Source organism: Arachis stenosperma, chromosome 9 (assembly GCF_014773155.1).
Source record: "Arachis stenosperma cultivar V10309 chromosome 9, arast.V10309.gnm1.PFL2, whole genome shotgun sequence".
Taxonomy (NCBI): domain Eukaryota; kingdom Viridiplantae; phylum Streptophyta; class Magnoliopsida; order Fabales; family Fabaceae; genus Arachis; species Arachis stenosperma.
The window spans coordinates 126,404,763-126,424,190 of record NC_080385.1 but is presented as its reverse complement, the minus strand read 5'-3'; the positions used below and the strand labels follow the sequence as shown (position 1 = coordinate 126,424,190).

At 39.4% G+C, this 19,428-nt stretch overlaps 1 non-coding gene across 1 annotated transcript; it reads right to left on the bottom strand.

Annotated features, from left to right (window-relative positions):
- Positions 1–19,053: 19,053 nt before the first annotated feature.
- LOC130953558 (small nucleolar RNA R71) lies at positions 19,054–19,161 on the bottom strand. Its single transcript, XR_009075728.1, has one exon. It is a non-coding gene; the product is annotated as a small nucleolar RNA R71 (small nucleolar RNA).
- Between the last annotated feature and the right edge of the window lie 267 nt (positions 19,162–19,428).

The following is a 19,428-nucleotide window of genomic DNA, read 5'->3' as shown; positions in this document are numbered from 1 at the left end:
CTTTCTCTTTTCTTTTTTTAGGATGGCCACCAAGAAAGACAAGGAGAAAGCTACTCCCAAATCAATAGCAAAGAGAGGAACAAAAAGAGCATTAGTGGAAGAGCCATCTTCAACTACAGTTAAGCCCTTAACGAAAAGAATTAAGAGGATTATAAAGGTCGATAAAAAAGAGAAAGCCTTCCCAGCAAATGACACTGCGCGATTTCCCAATCGCTACTGTGAGCAAATGTTCCCCATCCTGGCAGAAAAGAGTTACAACAACGAACACCTTCTTATCCTCCCGACCCGTATTGCTGAATTTGTTGAGCCGCGAATTGAGCAACGACAATGGGGATTCCTATAGAGACAGCCACGGCAGGTTAATCTTTCATGGGTAGTTGAGTTCTACTCTAATTTCCACTTGCCAACCCTGCAGTCTTTCTATGTCTGTCAGAAGTAAGTCCTTATTACAGAAGAGGCCATTCAACGAGCTTTAGATCTTTTCCTTGCTCCAGAAGGACTGGACGCATTCCAAGAAGCCGCACTCAAGCGCCAGATGTACCAATTTGACTGGGACGTTGTTCTCAGCGTTATCGCATAACCTGGCAGCAGATGGATTTATGGATACCATCGTTCTCAGCCTAAGGGAATATTGGCTTCCGCACTTACCTTGAAGGCTCGCGTATGGGCACAGATTATGTCCCATTACGTCTTTTCGAGCACTCATGAGTCCTCCTTCACTGCAGACATGGCCGTTTTACTATGCTGCATCCTTACAGACCAGCCTCTGAACCTACCAAGACACATCCGAAATTCCATGGGACACGTACAAATTGCGGGCAACTTACCTTTTCCCACCTTGGTCTCAGATCTTGTCTCAGCAGCCAGAGTCTCCTACAGAGCTGGGGACACCAAAGCCATGCTTCCACGGGATGATCAGTATGTCCCTAACGGGAAATATCTCAGATCACCAACAGCTACTACCAGCCAGTCCGCCGAACAAGCTGCAGACATTCTCCCTTCCACACCACAAGCACCTTTAACAAGTCAGCTGCTCCATCAAATACTGGAGAGGTTGGACCAGCAAGACCAGAAAGCAAAGCTACGAGAGCGCCGCAACCAGCGCCGATTCAAATACCTCAAGGAGCTACTTACAGGCAACCACAAACCTGACAAAGACCCAGACACTCTAGACTCTACTTCATTTACCAGCACAGGGAGCCATGACGGTCCTGACTGTGGAGATACTGCTACCAGCCCACCTTTGTTCCTAACAGATGGCACCGAGGATGGTGTAAAGCCTTCAGTGTGGGGAGGTCGGTCAGTACCTGACTTCCGGAGGTAATTTCTCTTCCCTAACACCAATTTTCTTTTTTATAATAGGATATATTGCATAGTAATAGGTTAATTGTATGCATGTTCTACTTGATTAAAAAGATAATAAATTTATTTTAAGACCCTATTTTTGAAAAAAATTTCACTAATTTAAATCAAAACTTTTATGTTAGATTTGTTTGAAGTTGTAATTGGAACATGGTTTTCGAGTTAAAGAACACACAACCTGTGAGACTTTGAGCCTAAATACATGGTTACATTATTTAACCATAACTATTTTATTCTTGTGTGCTTACTCCTCTATGATTGTAATTTGAATTTTGTTTTATCCTATATGTCCAATGTTAATGTGTTATATGCATGCATATGATTGAGGCCATTATTTGTTTAGCTCACTTATCCCAAATAAGTCTACCCTTTAAATTACCTTTGTTAGCCACTTTGAGCCGTTTCAATCCCATTTGTTCTACATTTTACCACATTACTAGCCTTAAGCAGAAAAATAATTAAATATTCCAATTGAATTTTTGGTTAGCTTAAGATAGAAATTGTGTGTTAATTGAGTATGAGAAGATTGTGGGAACAAGGTTTAATAAAGGAATGTATCATGATAAAATAATGGAAATTTGGGTACCTACTCATGTGAAACTATAAAAGAAAAATTAAAAATCTATGTGCATTGATAAGCTATGTTTATTTTCATGTTCAAAATAAAAATTTTTAGATAAGGGGACAAAATTACCCCAATGCTAAATTAAACAATCAATGCACATGTAATAAAATTAAAATAAAGGTTGATGCATGAGTATAGAATGTGAAAAGGAAATTCTGGAGAGATAGGTATGAAATTTGAAGTTATATAGAATATACATATATGATTAGGTGAAAGCTTAGGTTAATTAAAGATTCAATTTATACCCTTACCCTTACCTTAGCCCCATTACAACCTTGAAAAGACCTCATGATGTTTGCATTGGTACATTAAATGTTGTTGATTGGTTAGGTGAAGAATAAAAATTAGAGAGCATGATTAGAGAAGGATAGAGTGATTACCCTATACACTAGTGAGATTAGAGTGCACACACACCATTAGTGAGGGTTCAATGCTTGATTCCATGTCCCCTGCTTTCACGAGCTGTCTTCTTACAAATTTACCTGCTTTTACTGTATGATTTGAACTAGTGGAATCTGCTCCATGTTTTGTCTTAGAGAACTTATTTATTTTTAATCAGATAGACAAAATCATATAGTTGCATTCATGTATATAGGTTGCATTGCATTGCATGAGTCTTACATGTCCCTACTCATTCATATTTATCTCCTTCGACTAAGCATGAGAACATGCTAATGTTTAAGTGTGGAGAGGTTGATAAACCATTATTTTATTATTTATATTGTGTTTAATTGAGTGGTTTTATCAAGTCTTCACCCACTTATTCATATGATTTGCATGTATTTACAATTCCTTCCTAAAATTGTTCTATGATTGAAACCTTGCTTCCTAAAGATCTTTTAATTGTATATTTTTATTCTCCTTTATACCATTTGATGCCGTGATCTGTGTGTTAAGTGTTTCAGGGTTCATAGGGCAGGAATGGCTTAGAGAATGGAGAAGAAGCTTGCAAAAATGGAAGAAACACAAGAAATTGAGGAGATGACCAGCGAGAAGCGATGTAGACGCATGGCTCACGCGACCACGCGAAATGGAGGAAATCGCAGTGACACGCTCACGTGCCTGACGCGAACGCGTGGATTGGAAGCTGCACGAGTGACGCGAATGCGTGGATGACGCGTACGCATGGCACGGAAAAACGCTGAATGACGCGCACGCGTGGACGACGCGTACGCATGACGTGTGCGATCTGCAGAATTTATAAAAATGCTGGCGTGGATTCTGGGCCGCGTTTCAACCCAATTTTTGGCCCAGAAACACAGATTAGAGCCAGGGAATATACAGAGACCAGGGACAACATTCATTCCGCATAATTCTTAGTTTTTAGATCTGATTTTACTCCTCCTCTAGGTTTTCTCTCTACACATTCATAGTTCTTAGGATTTTGTTTTTATTGCTTTTTAGATTGGGATATTGAGAAGAGTTATTACCTCCACAAGACTTCATCACTCTAGTTTGTTTTCTTTACTTTTTGCTTACTCTTTCATAACCTTAATTTGTTCAGAGTTACAATTGGATTATTTTTAGAATTTATTAATACAAGAACCATTTTTATTTTTAATTGATCTTTTTGATTATTGTCTATCATGTCTTTCTTTATTTCTTATTTTTATTTTGTGAAATTTACATTCATGATGAGCGAGTAGTTCTTTAACTTGATTGGGAGTTGATTGAAAAGAGAACATTGAGTTGGAATGCTCAAGAGTAAAATTGTAATTGGGTTTATTGTTGGATGGCTCTCTAGTCACTGACACTAATCCTTCCCAAGGGAGAGGATTAGAACTTGTGAATAAAAGTAGACTTCCAACTTACTTGACTTTCCTTTACCTAGTAAAGGATAACTAAGTCGAACAACCTTCAATTATCAATTGATCTTGAGAGAACTCCAACAAGGATAGAACTTCCGATTAATCTACTCCTGGTCAAGATTTTTATTTAAATTACATAAATTCTCTGATTTAATTTTCTGTTTACCAAACTCAAAACCATCTTGGAAAACCTCTGATTAATAGAATAGCACACCTTTCTGCAACTCGTTGGGAGACGACCTGGGATTCATACTCCCAGTATTTTAATTCTAATTTTGTGACAACCCTTCTAAATTGATAAGCAGATTTTTGTTGGTTAAGAACTATACTTGCAACGTATCTCTCATATTAATTTCTTAATCTGCCAATTTCTGCCACGTCAGTATTCAACTCCCGTCCTTCTTTTTTCTAAGGACCTCCACCTCTTCACAAGATTTCTCAAATTCAATCATTTGTTCTTCCATTTCATCAAACTCTTATCCATCACTCAAATAATAAATGAGAGGATGAGAAAAATCTACCTCCACATTACTTCCTATCTCACCGGGAGAAGGTTCTTCAAGTTCAAAGGATTCACCACCAAGAAGGTTTGATGCATGATCTTTGTCACCAAGGGAACTCAATTCTTGCTTCATTCCCTCCAAGTCTTTATTCAAAAATTATTTTGGAGGTTGTGCACTCTCCTTCTCAACATCAAATTCTATTTTCGTGGAGGAATTTTCTATGACTTTAGATTTCCATGGAGGTTCTGCATCTCTTAAGTCTTCAACCACTTCTTCCTCTTCTTCAACAATCATAGGTTCTTCCAATTATTCTAACACAAAGTAATATTCCTCATTTTTCATTGGAGTTTCCAATCTCTCATTCATGCTATGCTCTTCAATTGATTCTCCACATGTGGCCATGGGAGTGCTTTGAGTGTTCAAGCATTGGGAGGCCAATCGGTTTACCACCTCGGCCAAAGCGGCCGTGAATTCTAGTAACTCCCTTTGCATTTTCCTTTGCCCTTGAAGAAGAAGACCAAGGGTGTCATCCATTGAAGATTGGAGTGGATAGGAGGGTTCATTGTTTGGAAGAAAGGGTTCATGATAGGAAGGTGGTTCTTTTTTGTGGAAATATAGAGGTGGTGTATATTGAGGTGGTTCTTGGGAGTAAACGGGTTGGAATTATGGTGGCTCTAAGGATTTTCTTACATAATGGTCACAAGGATGAGGTAGGGGCATTTGGTTGTATGATGGATGAGGACCATATGAAGGTATTTGGTAAAAAGGGGCTTGTGAGTATGGTTGATGGCTATGTTGAGGATGAGGTTCATAGGCATATAGTGGTGGTTGTTGACAACCACAATGAGGATCTCCACATCCATTAGATTGATATGCATTAGGAGTGGAATTATACCTATAAGAGACCGGAGGAGGTTGTTGCTAAGAAGGTTGTCCATAAGCTTGATGCTCCTCCCACCTTTGATTGTTCCATCCTTGATGCATATTCTCATTGAAATTCCCATTTCCTACAACATAATTTGAACCAAACTCATAGCCAAAGGGGTGAGAATTCATAGTGAAAAGATAAAATAAAATCAAAAGCTAATAAGAAATAATGAAAGTGAACTCCTAAAACTAGCAACAACTAACAAAGAAGCATATTCACAATATTCACATATACACAATAACCAATAATAAGGCACACATTTACAATTCCCCGGCATCGGCGCCAAAAATTTGATAGAAGAAAATTGTCGGTAAAGAATTTCTCAATGAAATCTCATTGCAAGTATAGTTCTAAACCAACAAACAATCCTCAATTAAGATTTAATTTGTTTGTCACAAGTACAAACCCTAATAAAAATAACCGAATTATTTAAACCTCGGGTCGTCTCTTAAGAAATTACAGGGAAGTGTTCATGTTAATGGTTATGAGATGTATATTTTGGGGTTTTGAATAAGGAACATGAAACATAAATGACAAGAAAGTAAATGAAACTCAAATGATAAAAAAGTCTTGGCAATGGTTGATGGTTAAGGATCTTTATCCTTGTACTAACCACAACATGATAATTGTAAGGATCAATCCCATTAAGTCATCCTCTAACAAGTGAAGGGAAGTTAAATGAGCTTTATCAATCTCAATCCATAAGTCCTAGCCACTCACTAATTAGCTTAGTGAAAGCTAGTGTCAATGGACACCAATCATCAATCACTTGGACATTAGCAACTCAAGTTCACCTAAGTTACCATCCCAAGTCAAGAACACAAAAATCTACTCTAACATCCTTCCAAGCATTTTGTCAAACACTTGGAAGGCATAAAAGGAAAGCATAATAAAATTACAAGAAATGTAAATCTACAACCAATTACAAGGAAATTAATGTAATACCCTCACTACCAGAATGTCACGCTTCCGGTTGCGCCACTCTGATAGCAAGAGGTGTTACGACTACTTTATATACTAAATATTAAAATAGGAGCCTATGACTCGACACCGTATCATTGATTTCTTTGAAAACCGAAAATAAATACTTTATCTTAAGAAAAATACAAGCTGGCATAGATTCATATACAAGACTTCTTACATAATATCTCATAATATAATATACATATAAAACATACAACTCCTATCCCTCTTACAAACTTGTAATAATAAAGACGAGGGAAAAAATAATCTAACTAATACAACAACATATAAACCAAACGTAGTATAACTCTTAATCATGATTCATCTGGTTCCTGAAAAGGTAAAGCTGTAGGGGGTGTGGTAGACGAAATTGTGATCACATCAATGTAATACTCTTTGTTATTGTATGGAATCATTATTGTGGCTCTTTGCTATGTGTGGACACAACTCCGTTCAACTAACCAGCAAGTGTACTGGGTCGTCCAAGTAATACCTTACGTGAGTAAGGGTCAATCCCATAGAGATTGTTGGTATGAAGCAAGCTATGGTCATCTTGTAAATTTCAGTCAGGCAGATTATAATTGATTATGGATTTTCGAATAAAAATAAACAATAACCATAAAATAAAGATAAAGTTACTCATGTATTTCCATGGTGGGAATTTCAGATAGGTGTATGGAGATGCTGTGCTCCTCCTGAATCTCTGCTTTCCTACTGCTTCATCCAATCCTTCTTACTCCTTTCCATGGCAAGCTGTATGTAGGGCATCACTGTTGTCAATGGCTACATCCCATCCTCTCAGTGAAAATGGTCCAAATGCTCTGTCACAGCACGGCTAATCATCTGTCGGTTCTCAATCAGGTTAGAATAGAATCCCTTGATTCTTTTGCGTCTGTTACTAACGCCCAGCCTTCAGGAGTTTGAAGCTCGTCACAGTCATTCAATCCCGGAATCCTACTCGAAATACCACAGACAAGGTTAAACTTTCCGGATTCCCATGAATGCCGCCATCAATTCTAGCTTATACCACGAAGATTCTGTTTAAGGAATCCAAGAGATATGCGCCCGGCCTAAGATAGAACGGAAGTGGTTGTCAATCACGCGCGTTCATTGGTGAGAATGATGATGAGTGTCACGGATCATCACATTCATCAAGTTGAAGTGCAACGAATATCTTAGAACAGGAATAAAGAGAATTGAATAGAAAATAGTAGTAATTGCATTAAAACTTGAGGTACAACTGAGCTCCACACCCTTAATCTATGGTGTGTAGAAACTCCACCGTTGAAAATACATAAGTAAAAGGTTCAGGCATGGCCGAATGGCCAGCCCCCCTGATCTGAGAACTAATCATCCCAAGATGTCTAATACAATAGTAAACTATCCTATTTATACTAGACTAGCTACTAGGGTTTACATGAGTAAGTAATTGATGCATAAATCCACTTCCGGGGCCCACTTGGTGTATGTTTGGGCTGAGAATGATCTATCCACGAGCTGAGGCTTCTTTTGGAGTTGAACGCCAAGTTGTAACGTGTTTTGGGCGTTCAACTCTAGTTCGTGATGTGTTTCTGGCGTTTGACTCCAGACAGTAACATGGAACTGGCGTTGAGCGCCAGTTTACGTCATCAATTCTCGAATAAAGTATAGACTATTATATATTGCTGGAAAGCGCTGGATGTTTACTTTCTAACGCCATTGAGAGCGCGCCATTTGGAGTTCTGTAGCTCTAGAAAATTCATTTCGAGTGCAGGGAGGTCAGATTCCAACAGCATGAGCAGTCCTTTGTCAGCATCCTATCAGAGTTTTGCTCAAGTCCCTCTATTTCAGCCAGAAATTACCTGAAATCACAGAAAAACACACAAACTCATAGTAAAGTCCAGAAATGTGAATTTAACATAAAAACTAATGAAAACATCCCTAAAAGTAGCTTGAACTTACTAAAAACTACCTAAAAACAATGCCAAAAAGCGTATAAATTATCCGCTCATCACAACACCAAACTTAAATTGTTGCTTGTCCCCAAGCAACTGAAAATAAAATAGGATAAAAAGAAGAGAATATACTATAAATTCCAAAATATAAATGAATATTAATTCTAATTAGATGAGCGGGACTTGTAGCTTTTTGCTTCTGAACAGTTTTGGCATCTCACTTTTTCCTTTGAAGTTTAGAATGATTGGCATCTCTAGGAACTTAGAATTTCAGATAGTGTTATTGATTCTCCTAGTTAAGTATGTTGATTCTTGAACACAGCTACTTTTATGAGTCTTGGCCGTGGCCCTAAGCACTTTGTTTTCCAGTATTACTACCGGATACATAAATGCCACAGACACATAACTGGGTGAACCTTTTCAGATTGTGACTCAGCTTTGCTAAAGTCCCCAGTTAGAGGTGTCCAGAGCTCTTAAGCACACTCTTTTTGCTTTGGATCATGACTTTAACCACTCAGTCTCAAGCTTTTCACTTGGACCTGCATGCCACAAGCACATGGTTAGAGACAGCTTGACTTAGCCGCTTAGGCCTGGATTTTATTTCCTTGGGCCCTCCTATCCATTGATGCTCAAAGCCTTGGATCCTTTTTACCCTTGCCTTTTGGTTTTAAGGGCTATTGGCTTTTTCTGCTTGCTTTTTCTTTTTCTTTCTTTTTTTTCGCCACTTTTTTTCTTTTTTTTGCAAGCTTTTTACTTTTCACTGCTTTTTCTTGCTTCAAGAATCAATTTCATTGATTTTTCAGATCATCATTAACATTTCTCTTTGTTTATCATTCTTTCAAGAGCCAATAGTTTTAACATTCATAAACAACAAGATCAAAAATATGCACTGTTCAAGCATTCATTCAGAAAACAAAAAGTATTGTCACCACATCAATATAATTAAACTAAATTCAAGGATAAATTCGAAATTCATGTACTTCTTGTTTTTTTTAATTAAAAACATTTTTCATTTAAGAAAGGTGAAGGATTAATGGATTTATTCATAACTTTAAGACATAGTTACTAAACACTAATGATCATGAAGTAGAGACTCAAAACATAGATAAACATATAATATAAAAACCGAACAGCAGAAAAGTAAGAACAAGGAATGAATCCACCTTAGTGGCGTCTTCTTCTTGAAGGACCAACAATGTCCTTAAGCTCTTCTATGTCCCTTTCTTGCCTTTGTTGCTCCTCCCTCATTGCTCTTTGATCTTCTCTTATTTCATAGAGAATGATGGAGTGCTCTTGATGTTCCACCCTTAATTGTTCCACATTGTAGCTCAAATCTTCTAGGAAAGTGTTGAGTTGTTCCCAATAGTTGTTGGGAGGAAAGTGCATCCCTTGAGGCATCTCAGGGATTTCTTGATGATGAGCTTCCTCATGCATCTCTTGAGATCCGTGGAGGGTCTCTCTTGCTTGCTCCGTTCTCTTCTTGGTGATGGGCTTATCCTCTTCAATGAGGATGTCTCCTTCTATGATAACTCCAGCTGAGTAACATAGATGGCAAATAAGATGAGGAAAAGCTAGCCTTGCCGTGTTGGAGGACTTATCGGCTATTTTGTAGATTTCATTGGAGATGACCTCATGAACTTCTACTTCCTCTCCAATCATGATGCTATGAATCATGATGGCCCGATCCACAGTAACTTCAGATCGGTTGCTAGTGGGAATAATGGAGCGTTGAATGAACTCCAACCATCCTCTAGCCACAGGCTTGAGGTCCAGTCTTCTCAGTTGAACTGGCTTACCTTTGGAGTCTCTTTTCCATTGAGCTCCTTCCACACATATGTCCATGAGGACTTGGTCCAACCTTTGATCAAAGTTGACCCTTCTAGTGTAGTGGCGTTCATCTTCTTGCATCATGGGCAAGTGGAATGCCAACCTCACATTTTCCGGACTAAAATCTAAGTATTTTCCCCGAACCATTGTGAGATAATTCTTTGGACTCGGGTTCATACTTTGATCATGGTTCTTAGTGATCCATGCATTGGCATAGAACTCTTGAACCATTAAGATTCCGACTTGTTGCATGGGTGGTGCGCGAAATTGTGAACAATACTTTTTCACAACTCAAATAATCCCCGGTAATGGCTCCAAGAACTTGGTGCGCCTAATACCATGGCATTACACAACTTCGCACAACTAACCAGCAAGTGTACTGGGTCGTCCAAGTAATAAAACCTTACGTGAGTAAGGGTCGATCCCACGGAGATTGTTAGTATTGAAGCAAGCTATGGTCATCTTGTAAATCTTAGTCAGGCAGACTCAAATGTATATGATGATGATGAACGAAAATAACAGAAGAGGTAAAGATAGAGATACTTATGTATATCATTGGTGTATGAGCTTCAGACAAGTGTATGAAGATGCCTTCCCTTCCGTCTCTCTGCTTTCCTACAGTCTTCATCCAATCCTTCTTACTCCTTTCCATGGCAAACTTGTGTAGGGTCTCACTGTTGTCAGCAGCTACCTCCCATCCGCGCAGTGAAAGCTAATGCAGAGCACTCTGTCACAGTGCCGCCAATCACCGGTTTGGTTCCCTCCCCTACCGGAATAGAATCACTCTTTTGCGTCTGTCACTAACGCCCAGTAGGTTACAGGTTTGAAGCACGTCACAGTCATTCAGTCATTGAATCCTACTCAGAACACCACAGACAAGGTTGGACCTTCCGGATTCTCTTGAATGCCGCCATCAGTTCTTGCCTATACCACGAAGACTCTGATCTCATGGAATGGCTGGCTCGTTTGTCAGACGAGCACTCGGTTGTCAGGCGATCAACCATGCATCATGCAATCAGAAATCCAAGAGATATTCACTAAAGCCTTGAATGCTTGTAGAACAAGAATGGTTGTCAGTCATCTTGTTCATAGGTTGAAGAACAAGTGATATCTTAGATAAAGAACAAGCGGAGTTGAATGAAAGAACAATAGTAATTGCATTAATACTCGAGGTACAGCAGAGCTCCACACCCTTAATCTATGGTGTGTAGAAACTCCACCGTTGAAAATACATAAGAACAAAGGTTAGGCATGGCCGAATGGCCAGCCTCCCAAAGGTCTAAGATAGCATAAAACAAAGATAGCTACTCAGATGTCGTCTCTCCAGACTCTCTGACTCCATAGTAAAAGGTCCTACTTATAGAAAACTATTACATAGATGAGTAAATGACATAAAAATCCACTTCCGGGCCCACTTGGTGTGTGCTTGGGCTGAGCAATCAAGGAAATTCGTGTAGAGACGTTTTCTGGAGTTAAACGCCAGCTCCCATGCCAGTTTGGGCGTTTAACTCCAACTTTTAATCCTGTTCCGGCGTTTAACGCTGGAATTTCTGAGGCCGGATTGCTTCGCGGGTTTGGGCCATCAAATCTTGGATAAAGTATGGACTATTATATATTGCTGGAAAGCCCTGGATGTCTACTTTCCAACGCCGTTGAGAGCGCGCCAATTGGGCTTCTGTAGCTCCAGAAAATCCACTTCGAGTGCAGGGAGGTCAGAATCCAACAGCATCTGCAGTCCTTTTTGGTCTCTGAATCAGATTTTTGCTCAAGTCCCTCAATTTCAGCCAGAAAATACCTGAAATCACAGAAAAACACACAAACTCATAGTAAAGTCCAGAAAAGTGAATTTTAAATAAAAACTAATAAAAATATACTAAAATCTAACTAAAAGATATCAAAAACATACTAAAAACAATGCCAAAAAGTATACAATTATCCGCTCATCACAACACCAAACTTAAATTGTTGCTTGTCCTCAAGCAACTGAAAATCAAATAAGATAAAAAGAAGAGAATATGCAATGAATTCCAAAACATCTGTGAAGATCAGTATTAATTAGATGAGCGGGGCTTTTAACTTTTTGCTTCTGAACAGTTTTGGCATCTCAATCTCTCCTTTGAAATCCAGAATGGTTGGCTTCTTTAGGAACTCAGAGTCCAGATAGTGTTAATGATTCTCCTAGTGAAGTATGATGATTCTTGAACATAGCTATTTATTGAGTCTTGGCTGTGGCCCAAAGCACTCTGTCTTCCAGTATTACCACCGGATACATACATGCCACAGACACATAATTGGGTGAACCTTTTCAGATTGTGACTCAGCTTTGCTAAAGTCCCCAATTAGAGGTGTCCAGGGTTCTTAAGCACACTCTTATTTACCTTGGATCACAACTCTTATTCTTTCTTTTTCTTTCTCTTTTTTTTTTTTTTTCGATTTTTTTTCGATTTTTTTTTTTTTTTCGATTTTTTTTTTTTTTTTTTTTTTTGAATAGCTTTTTCTTGCTTCAAGAATCATTTTATTGATTTTTCAGATCCTCAATAACATGTCTCCTTTTTCATCATTCTTTCAAGAGCCAACATTCATGAACCACAAATTCAAGATACATATGCACTGTTTAAGCATACATTCAAAGAACAAAAATATTGCCACCACATCATCATAATTAAACTATTATAAAATTCAAAATTCATGCAATTCTTCCTTTTTCAATTAAGCACATTTTTATTCAAGAAAGGTGATGGATTCATAGGACATTCATAACTTTAAGGCATAGACACTAAGACACTAATGATCATAAGACACAAGCATGGATAGCATAAAGCATAGAATTCGAAAAACAGAGAGATAAAGAACAAGGAAATCAAGGAATGGGTCCACCTTAGTGATGGCGGCTCTTCCTTGCTTTTGAAGGTCCTATGGAGTGCTTGAGCTCCTCAATGTCTCTTCCTTGTCTTTGTTGTTCCTCCCTCATGATTCTTTGATCTTCTCTAATCTCATGAAGGATACTGGAGTGTTCTTGATGCTCCACCCTTAGTTGTCCCATGTTGGAACTCAATTCTCCTAGGGAGGTGTTCAGTTGCTCCCAATAGTGGTGTGGAGGAAAGTGCATCCCTTGAGGTGTCTCAGGGATCTCATGATGAGAGGGCTTGGTCCAACCTTTGATCAAGTTGACCCTTCTAGTGTAAGGATGCTCATCTCCTTGCATCATGGGCAAGTTGAACGCCATCCTCACACTCTCCGGACTGAAATCCAAGTATTTCCCCCGAACCATAGTGAGATAATTCTTTGGATTCGGGTTCACACTTTGGTCATGGTTCTTTTGTGATCCATGCATTGGCATAGAACTCTTGAACCATCAAGATTCCGACTTGTTGAATGGGGTTGGTAAGTACTTCCCAACCTCTTCTTCGGATCTCATGGCGGATCTCCGGATATTCACCCTTTTTGAGTGAAAAAGGGACTTCGGGGATCACCTTTTTCAAGGCCACAACTTCATAGAAGTGGTCTTGATGCACCTTTGAGAGGAATCTATCCATCTCCCATGACTCGGAGGTGGAAGCCTTTGCCTTCCCTTTCCTCTTTTTAGAGGTTTCTCCGGCCTTGGATGCCATAAATGGTTATGAAAAAGCAACGCTTTTACCACACCAAACTTAAAATGTTTGCTCGTCCTCGAGCAAAAGAAGAAAGAAGGGGGTAGAAGAAGAAGAAATGAGGAAGAGGGAGATGGAGGTGTATTCGGCCAAAGGGTAGAGAAGTGGTGTTTAGGTTGTGTGGAAATGAAGGGTGTAAAGAGGGGTTTATATAGGAGAGAGGGGGATGAAAGTTCGGTCATTTGAGGGTGGGTTTGGGAGGGAAAGTGGTTTGAATTTGAAGTGTGAGGTTGGTGGGGTTTTATGAAGGATGGATGTGAGTGGTGAAGAGAAAGATGGATTTGATAGGTGAGGGGTTTTTGGGGAAGAGGTGTTGAGGTGATTGGTGAATGGGGGAAGAAGAGAGAGTGATTGTAGGGTCCTGTGGGGTCCACAGATCCTGTAGTAGGGTCCTGTGGGGTCCACAGATCCTGTAGTGTCAAGGAAAAGGCATCCCTGCACCAATTGGCACCAAAATCCACGTTTTGGGCCAATTCTGGCGTTAAACGCCGGGCTGATGCCCATTCCTGGCGTTTAACGCCAGGTTTTATACCTTTACTGGCGTTTAACGCCAGTTTGGTGCCCCTTTCTGGCGTTAAACGCCAGAAAGGTGCCAGACTGGGCGTTAAACGCCCATCTGCTAGGCTGACTGGCGTTTGAATGCCAGCAGCATCTTCCTCCAGGGTGTGCTGTTTTTCTTCCTGTTTTTCATTCTGTTTTTGCTTTTTTCATTATTTTTATGACTTCTTATGATCATCAACCTACAAAAAAGATAAAATACAAAAGAAAATAATTAATTATAAAACATTGGGTTGCCTCCCAACAAGCGCTTCTTTACTGTCACTAGCTTGACAGAGGTCTCTCATGGAGCCTCAGAAATGCTCAGAACCTTGTTGGAACCTCCCAACACCAAACTTAGAGTTTGAATGTGGGGTTTCAACACCAAACTTAGAGTTTGATTGTGGCCTCCCAACACCAAACTTAGAGTTTGACTGTGGGGGCTCTGTTTGGCTCTGTTTTGAGAGAAGCTCTTCATGCTTCTTCTCCATGATGATAGAGGGATATCCTTGGGCCTTAAACACCATGGATTCTTCATTCACTTGAATGATCAACTCTCCTCCATCAACATCAATCACAGCCTTTGCTGTGGCTAGGAATGGTCTGCCAAGGATGATGGATTCATCCATGCACTTCCCAGTCTCTAGGACTATGAAATCAGTAGGGATGTAATGGTCTTCAACCTTAACCAGAACATCCTCTACAAGTCCATAGGCTTGTTTTCTTGAGTTGTCTGCCATCTCTAGTGAGATTTTTGCAGCTTGCACCTCAAAGATCCCTAATTTCTCCATTACAGAGAGGGGCATGAGGTTCACACTTGACCCTAAGTCACACAAGGCCTTCTTGAAGGTCATGGTGCCTATGGTACAAGGTATAGAAAACTTCCCAGGATCCTGCCTCTTTTGAGGCAGTTTCTGCCTAGACAAGTTATCCAGTTCTTTGGTGAGTGATGAGCGGATAATTTGTATACTTTTTGGCATTGTTTTTAGTATGTTTTTGATATCTTTTAGTTAGATTTTAGTATATTTTTATTAGTTTTTATTTAAAATTCACTTTTCTGGACTTTACTATGAGTTTGTGTGTTTTTCTGTGATTTCAGGTATTTTCTGGCTGAAATTGAGGGACTTGAGCAAAAATCTGATTCAGAGACCAAAAAAGGACTGCAGATGCTGTTGGATTCTGACCTCCCTGCACTCGAAGTGGATTTTCTGGAGCTACAGAAGCCCAATTGGCGCGCTCTCAACGGCGTTGGAAAGTAGACATCCAGGGCTTTCCAGCAATATATAATAGTCCATACTTTATCCAAGATTTGATGGCCCAAACCCGCGAAGCAATCCGGCCTCAGAAATTCCAGCGTTAAACGCCGGAACAGGATTAAAAGTTGGAGTTAAACGCCCAAACTGGCATGGGAGCTGGCGTTTAACTCCAGAAAACGTCTCTACACGAATTTCCTTGATTGCTCAGCCCAAGCACACACCAAGTGGGCCCGGAAGTGGATTTTTATGTCATTTACTCATCTATGTAATAGTTTTCTATAAGTAGGACCTTTTACTATTGTATGAGAGAGTCAGAGAGTCGAGAGACGACATCTGAGTAGCTATCTTTGTTTTATGCTATCTTAGACCTTTGGGAGGCTGGCCATTCGGCCATGCCTAACCTTTGTTCTTATGTATTTTCAACGGTGGAGTTTCTACACACCATAGATTAAGGGTGTGGAGCTCTGCTGTACCTCGAGTATTAATGCAATTACTATTGTTCTTCCATTCAACTCCGCTTGTTCTTTATCTAAGATATCACTTGTTCTTCAACCTATGAACAAGATGACTGACAACCATTCTTGTTCTACAAGCATTCAAGGCTTTAGTGAATATCTCTTGGATTTCTGATTGCATGACGCATGGTTGATCGCCTGACAACCGAGTGCTCGTCTGACAAACGAGCCAGCCATTCCATGAGATCAGAGTCTTCGTGGTATAGGCAAGAACTGATGGCGGCATTCAAGAGAATCCGGAAGGTCTAACCTTGTCTGTGGTGTTCTGAGTAGGATTCAATGACTGAATGACTGTGACGTGCTTCAAACCTGTAACCTACTGGGCGTTAGTGACAGACGCAAAAGAGTGATTCTATTCCGGTAGGGGAGGGAACCAAACCGGTGATTGGCGGCACTGTGACAGAGTGCTCTGCATTAGCTTTCACTGCGCGGATGGGAGGTAGCTGCTGACAACAGTGAGACCCTACACAAGTTTGCCATGGAAAGGAGTAAGAAGGATTGGATGAAGACTGTAGGAAAGCAGAGAGACGGAAGGGAAGGCATCTTCATACACTTGTCTGAAGCTCATACACCAATGATATACATAAGTATCTCTATCTTTACCTCTTCTGTTATTTTCGTTCATCATCATCATATACATTTGAGTCTGCCTGACTAAGATTTACAAGATGACCATAGCTTGCTTCAATACTAACAATCTCCGTGGGATCGACCCTTACTCACGTAAGGTTTTATTACTTGGACGACCCAGTACACTTGCTGGTTAGTTGTGCGAAGTGTGTAATGCCATGGTATTAGGCGCACCAAGTTCTTGGAGCCATTACCGGGGATTATTTGAGTTGTGAAAAAGTATTGTTCACAATTTCGCGCACCAAGTTTTTGGCGCCGTTGCCGGGGATGTTCATGTTTTGAGCAAGCTTGTGGTAACATCAGATGCCAAGATCCGGCAACAACATCAAGTTCTTGGTGTTTATTGCCCGGGATTGTTTAGGCTGGACAACTGACGGTTCATCTTGTTACTTAGATTAGGTATTTTTTTTCGAAATTCTTGAAGGTGAATTCTAGAGTTTCATGATGATTTGTTGAAATCTGGCTGGCTGAGAAGCCATGTCTAATCTGATTGGACCGAGGTTTCAATTTATCACCACAAGAGCTTGTTGATTTCGTATCAATCTTGCTCTTGGAGCAGTGATTTGCTAAGATTTGGCTGACCTTTGGTCATGTCTAGTGTTTTGGACCGAAGCTTTCCTTGGAAGCTTGGCTGGCTGTGAAGCCATGTCTAATTCCTGGACCGGAGTCTTAGACTAGCATTGCACTGATTCCTGGAATTCTCATTAAGAATTTTGATGCCTTTTTTCCACTTAATTTTCGAAAAACACAAAAAAAAATTTTATAAAACCATAAAAAGACCAAAAAGATTTTATGTTTCTTGTTTGAGTCTAGAGTCTCATCTTAAGTTTAGTGTCAAATGCATGTTTTTGTTATAATTTTCGAATTCATGCATATATTTCTTGTTTTGATCTTTGAATTCTATTGACTTGAAGTATTTTGTGTGTCTCATATGCATTCTCATATTGTTAGTGTCAGTAGTGCACAAACTGCTAAGTTTGGTGTCTTGCATGCATTGTTATTTGATTCTTGTTGCATTTTGATTAATAGAAAAATCCAAAAATATTTTTAATTTGAGTCTTTTCAAGTCAATGATACAAGGAATTGAAGATTCAGAACCAACTGCAGAGGAATTATACAGAAAAAGCTGAGCATTCAAAAATGCCCAGTGAAGAAGGCAGACTGGCGTTTAAACGCCAGCCAGGGCACCTGGTTGGGCGTTTAACGCCCAAAGGGGTGCATTTTGGGCGTTAAACGCCAGAATGTATACCATTCTGGGCGTTTAACGCCAGGATGGTGCCAGGGGGAAGATTTTGTTTTCAAAATCAATTTTTCTTAGTTTTTCAAATCAAATCTTTTCAAATCAAATCTTTTCAATCAAATGTTTTCAAATTCAATTTCTTTCCTTTTAAAAAGATACTTACCAACAATTAATGATTTGATTGAACATCACAAGATTGTTGCCTTTTCTGTTGAGAGAGGTTTAAATGTTTCAATCATATCTTTTCTTGTTAGGCAAGTCATCAATTTTCAAAATCATATCTTTTCAAATTGTTTTCAAATCATATCTTTTAAAAATGTTTTCAAATCATATCTTCTCAATCACATCTTTTTAAACCCATAACTTTTCAATTAAATCTTTTTAACCACATCTTTTTCAAAATAGTTCTCAATCAAATCTTTTAATTTCTAATTTCAAAATCTTTTTCAAAAATCACTTTATCTCTTTTCCACTTTGATTTTCGAAAATCAATTAACATTTTCAAATGTTTTCAAATTTTTTTAATTGAATTTTCGAAAATTCTCTTCCCTCCTTCCCACATCCTTCTATTTATGGAGTACTACTCCTTCTAAATGCACAATTCGAATTTATCTATTAAAATTCGAATTCTCCTTCTCCTTCTTCTTACTATTTCTCTTTTCCTCTGACATTTCAAGGAATCTCTATACTGTGACATAGAGGATTCCACATTCTCTTCTTCTTTTTCTATTTCTTATGAGCAGAAGCAGAGACAAAGGCATTCTTGTTGAAGCTGATCCTGAACCTGAAAGGACCTTGAAGAGAAAGCTAAGAGAAGCCAAAGCACAACTCTCTTTAGAGGGCTTGACCGAATTCTTCAAGGGAGAAGACATGGCAGCCGAAAACAACAACAATGCCAACAATGCAAGGAAGGTGCTTGGTGACTTTACTGCACCTACTCCTGATTTCTATGGGAGAAGCATCTCTATCCCTGCCATTGGAGCAAACAACTTTGAGCTAAAGCCTCAATTAGTTTCTCTAATGCAACAGAATTGCAAGTTCCATGGACTTCCAATGGAAGATCCTCATCAGTTTTTAGCTGAGTTCTTGCAAATCTGTGACACAGTCAAGACTAATGGGGTTAACCCTGAGGTCTATAGGCTGATGCTATTCCCTTTTGCTGTAAGAGACAGGGCTAGAATATGGTTGGATTCTCAACCTAAAGAAAGCCTGGACTCTTGGGAAAAGCTAGTCAACGCCTTCTTGGCAAAATTCTTTCCACCACAAAGATGGAGTAAGCTTAGAGTGGAAGTCCAAACCTTTAGACAAAAGGATGGAGAATCCCTCTATGAAGCTTGGGAAAGATACAAACAATTAATCAGGAGATGTCCTTCAGACATGCTTTCTGAATGGAGCATCATAGGTATTTTCTATGATGGTCTCTCTGAACTATCCAAGATGTCTTTGGATAGCTCTGCAGGAGGATCTCTTCATTTGAAGAAGACGCCTGCAGAAGCTCAAGAACTGATTGAAATGGTTGCAAATAACCAATTCATGTACACTTCTGAAAGGAATCCTGTGAACAATGGGACTGGTCAGAAGAAAGGAGTTCTTGAGATTGATGCTCTGAATGCCATATTGGCTCAGAACAAAATATTGACTCAACAAGTC